Consider the following 5365-nt stretch of genomic DNA (forward strand, 5'->3'; position numbering starts at 1 on the left):
CTTCATTCTGCCTCCCTTTCGTCATGGCTGTGTAAACTATATGGATATGAAGATGTTAAAAAAAAAGGTTTTGTTATTGGAACACATTCATGAACGAAATAAACTTCAAACTCCAAACTATTCTTTTTGTCTTTTGTCGTGCGTGTTTTTGTTACTCTCTGGTCTCTTTTGTGTTGCGCTCTTCTTCATTTTTTTGTTAGTCTCTTGCTTTTATGTTTATGTCGTTTTTACTTTATTTAACTCATGCGTAACTCTTTTGTGCTCACAATCAAAGTTATTTTGAACTTTTGAATTTTGCTTATCCGTTTTTTTTTATCTCCAGTGTTTTCAACATTTTTGCGCATTGATAATAACTTTGACAACAATATTGAGCAGCCAACGATGTTGTTTTAACATTAGCAAGTAATCAGAACAAAGTAGACCAGCACCTGCCGACCAACCTCTTCGCCCCAGATTCATCGGAAACCAGCAGCTGCCAGCCACTTGCCACAGTGGTCCTCGTGCCAATCTCAAAGGCTTTCTGCAGCGTGAAGCGACCAGCCTGGGGTACCCAAGGGACATTGCAGATTCAACCGCTCCCACACTGCTGTGAGACAGCCTGTTCCATTCTGCTGGAAAGTCTGAGAGCAGCGGAGCGACAGTCTGGGGCCCCAAGAGGAGCTTCGCCTTTGATCCCTGCTGCTAAAAAGTAGGCAAAGAACTTCCATAACTTGAGTGAGCCGCTGTGCAGTGAAGAGTGAGGTCGAGCAGGAGGCTTAGCTAATTATCCTGATTTAATTTAGGTTTCATTAGGTGAATGGTTTTGTGCATCCCTGTGTCCCCAATTTATAATATATCTTAACATACCCTGTCCCACTATCGCCAAACTAAATAACTCACACGAGTGTTACTTCTCATTTCATTCCATTTATATTCTGTTAATTTTGTGTTGTGTCATATAATTATCAGTTGCTGTTCATTTATTCAGTTGTTACCTATTTAGTTTAAATAAATCTTCATTTATTGCCAAGTCATTGTCTGTGTATTTGGACAGAAGCTGAGATCACTGTATAGAGAAATCATAACCCAGATATTGAGATTGATTCATTATTGATAAGCGTGCTGATGAATTAATAAGTGACTTACGGAGTTATTAGTTTTATTAGTCGCTTCTCTCATTAGGAGGGTGGTGCCCCAAAATTTATTATGAGTGCAAATATTCTCAAAGAGGTATTTCCCCTACACTCTGGTTGAGGGCTGTCAGCAGATAAACAGAGATCTGTGTGGGTACATGAGACCCTAAAAAAGAGAGTGGATCATGGGGAGTATTCTTTTCTGGGTCAGAAAAAGAGCTTTTGGACTTTCATACCTATGTGAACACTTTAAATAAAAACCTGAAGCTGAGCTTTGAATATGACCTAAAAGTCATTAACTTTTTGGACCTGCAGATCTTAAAGGATGACCAAGGATGCTTGCACACCTCCATCTTTAGAAAGAGAACCGATCGAAATACTGTATTACATGCAGACAGCTTTCACCCTCCATGGCTCATTAAGAATATCCCTTATGGACAAACCCGAAGACTCAGACGTATATGTGATTCTGATCAGGATTTTCTAAATCAATCCATGGACATGCAGCAGCGTTTTAGACAGAGAGGGTATAAATCCCAGCTTCTTACTCAGGCTCACAATAGGGCTCTGTCACTGGAGAGGAGCAAATTGCTCAGCCCTAAACCTAAACAAGAGCAAGTTCAGAAACCCTACTTTGTCACACGCTACAGTAAAGAAGCTGTCCAGATCAAACACATTATAAAGAAAAATTGGGATATCATTGAGAGTGACCCATCTTTACAGGAGATATTCCCTGAACTGCCAGGTATCAGCTTTAGAAGGGCCCCTACAATCAAGGATAAACTAGTAAGGAGTCATCTTCCTGCTAACAAACCAGACACCTGGCTTTGTCGACCCAAGGGCAATTTTTGCTGTGGGAACTGTAAATACTGTGAAAACATGGTGAAAACGGACACTTTAGGGATGTCTTTAGTAATAAAATCTATTCTATCTCAAGTTCTATTAATTGTAACACTACCCATGTTGTGTACCGACTTGAGTGTATTTGTGGCTGTTTCTATGTTGGCCTTACTAAAAGAAGACTGAGGGACAGAGTGGCTGAACACAGGTACGCCATTCGGACTGGAAATTTGAATTATCCTATGGCCAAACATTACATGGAAGCACAACATTCAAATGACTCATCCCTAAGAGTGTCAGGTATTGAGGTCATTGGCTTGGGTGCCAGGGGTGGGGATAAAGTCAAATGCCTCAAGCAAAGAGAGGCATATTGGATCCATGCCCTTAAGGCCACCAGCTTTCCTGGCCTCAATGAGGATTTTGACCTCTTATCCTTTTTGTAAATGTTTTTTTGTAAATGACAATGTGTAATGGTCCTTACAAGACAGCTTCAACTTATTTAAAGGAGCATAAAGCGAAATTCATCATTTCTAGATTGAAGGAATTAAAAAATCGCTATGTGAAGAACTAGAGGTGTAATTTCATCTGGCGTATAGCATGACCTCACACACCCTCTCTCTGTGTTGATCTCCAGCCCCTTGTTTACAAGCCAGTCCGGCTGCGCGTTCATGTACGTTCATATGAATCCCCCCCTCCTCCTCCTCCTCCTCCTCCTCCCCCTCTCGGAGCCCTTGGCCCTCCCTCCCTATAAAAGGCTACAGCCGGTGACCAATGACAGCGGTTATTTTCGAAATGAAATGGTGGAGAGCGGAACAAAACATCCACCTGAAGACGACCAGGATCTGACATTACCTCTAAAGAAACAACGGTTGTTGGGGAAGAAGTTATCGGATAAAGAAAGGGACAGAACTCAGATAAACATTGGCCTTGCATTTCCAAGGTGGAGAGCACTGCGAGAGCTAAAGGGGCTACAATCTGACTCGGAGCTAGCTCTTCTTCTCCTGGACAGGTACAACATAAAGTAAAATGTCTGTTTCAATTAGTGTTACAGTAACGTTAGGCACATGTCACTATGTCGATACAATTAAATTTAACGTTACAATCGTAGCATGGGTTAATGTCCGGAGCTTGAGTTAGCGGCTCTGTCCCAGCAATGGGTCAGGCGTTTCGGTTGTGTTAGGTGAGTAGCCCGGCAGCCCAGCTAACATTTGCAATTAGCATTGTAAAATGTAGCCTGGCGGGCAGCCTGGCGGCTGTGTTTAGCTATTCCCCTGCCTACTTCAATGATGATGGTACCTGTAATAAATGTAATATATTTGCTGAAATGGAGGCGAGGCTCAGTGACTAGAAGAGCTGGTAGAAGCGCTCCATAGCTGCAAGCTACTCCAGTAGCCGTAGTAGCTCTAGTGCTAACTCTGGGAGCTAACGCTAACATTCCTCTCTTCTCCGTGAGCCCGCCAGGCTCCACGCTAGAGCTCGCCGGAGCCGAGAAGCAGGCTCCCGGAACGTTAGCATGGCAGCCGACTGGTGCTAACGCTAACGTCCCCACGCTTCTCGGCTCCGACGCACTGAGCCTGGCGGAGAAGCGTGGGGACGTTAGCACTAATGGGCTGCCATGCTAACGTTCCAACTCTTCTCCGTGAGACCGTGAGCCCGGCTCCCGGCTCAGTTGGAGTTGGAGCGTTAGCGTGGTAGCCGAGTAGTGCTAACGCTAACAGGAAAGCAGGGAAATAGCTAAACACAGCAGAGACCGAGAGTGAGTGAAAGACATTGCTAACTGCTAAACTAAGCTGGCTGTTTAGGTTTTATTTCCTCGCCCCTGTGGCGAGTGAATCTGCCTGCAGTGAAAGCGGGGGCTAACCGGTGCTTCCTCCTCATGCTCCACTTCACTCAGCTGCTAACACAGCCAGTTAGCCTCCGCTAGCTTCCCAGCTAGCGGCTCTCCGTTTGGATCCAACCGGAGCACCGAGCCCTGGTTTGTTATTCAGGTTAATGTGGGAAGAAGCAGCGGGTATATCGGGCAGCTGAGTGAAGCTGAGTGAAGCGGAGCCTGCGGAAGAAACACCGGGACCGTCTGGATGTGATAGTCCGTGCTGCGGTACTCGTCTCGCCGGCACATACAAGGCGAGGGGGGGGTGTTGGAGAGCAGAGGTGGAGGGAGGAGTGGCTCATGACACACTTTGTTTTGCTCTACAGGCAGTGCACAACAGCAAACCTAGCGGTGAAACGATTTCGCTTTTTGCCCCTTTAAGATACTATGCAGATGTCATCATTTGCACATCTGCATTGGAGGTTTTGCTTATTTCTTTATCTTTATGTACATACTTGTATTATTTTCCATATGGTTTCTATTGTGGATTCTATTCTGTTGACATTATTCTTATTTAGTTAAGATTTGACAGTCTGTGAGAGGGGCTCAATAAGTTTGTTGTCTGATCCCCCCAGAAGTTACAATCTTACAGTCTTCTTGTACTAATTCTTGACTGAGGCCTCCTAGAGGCCTAAAGAAAATGGCCGATTGAATGATTCACAGCTGAAGTGATTGCAACTATAATTGCTTTGTTTGCTCTCTTGTCTTCATACACCCTGAGGAAGGCACGCGTTGGTGTTTTTAATGATTCTTGCCCATTAAATAAAGGCTTTTTAATTTTTCCAAACTGACCTGAGTGTCTGGACTTTGATTCTTTATGCCTTCTGGATTTTTTAACCCCTCCATGAGCACCAGTGGTTTGAGGGACACCAGCAGCGCTCCTGTTATCCTTTTCTTCAACCAACTTCTTATATTCACACAACACTAATGGATGGAAACGGACATTAATTTGTATTTTTTTTCTGGTGAGTATAATACATACGGTACAGATGTTAATAAACACAAACAGTCCAAGTCAATAACTGCAGTGTCAAACTTTCCAGCTCCTCCAGAGGAAACTCCCCAAGATGAAACAGGTGAGTGGCGTTAAGATTTTCACTTCAACAGAATGTGGTTGTTATGATGCTCTGCTGTGATGACTTCACCTGTGTTTAATGTCAATGAGCAGTTTCTCCTGATGAAAGCTTTGTGTCAGATGCTAATGTAACTTTATCTTATTTTATATCCTATTACGTTATATTGCTTTTTAATTACTCATATAGGGCTATGTTATGTATTCCAATGTTTGTATTCTGTTGCAATTTTTTTATGTTTATGTAAAAATTTTTATGTCTGACCAGAGCGGCTGGTGAGTATAATACATATGGTACAGATGTTAATAAACACAAACAGTCCAAGTCAATAACTGCAGTGTCAAACTTTCCAGCTCCTCCAGAGGAAACTCCCCAAAATGAAACAGGTGAGTGGCGTTAAGATTTTCACTTCAACAGAATGTGGTTGTTATGATGCTCTGCTGTGATGACTTCACCTGTGTTTAATGTCA

Source organism: Epinephelus moara, chromosome 17 (genome assembly GCF_006386435.1).
Source record: "Epinephelus moara isolate mb chromosome 17, YSFRI_EMoa_1.0, whole genome shotgun sequence".
Classification (NCBI taxonomy): Eukaryota; Metazoa; Chordata; class Actinopteri; order Perciformes; family Serranidae; genus Epinephelus; species Epinephelus moara.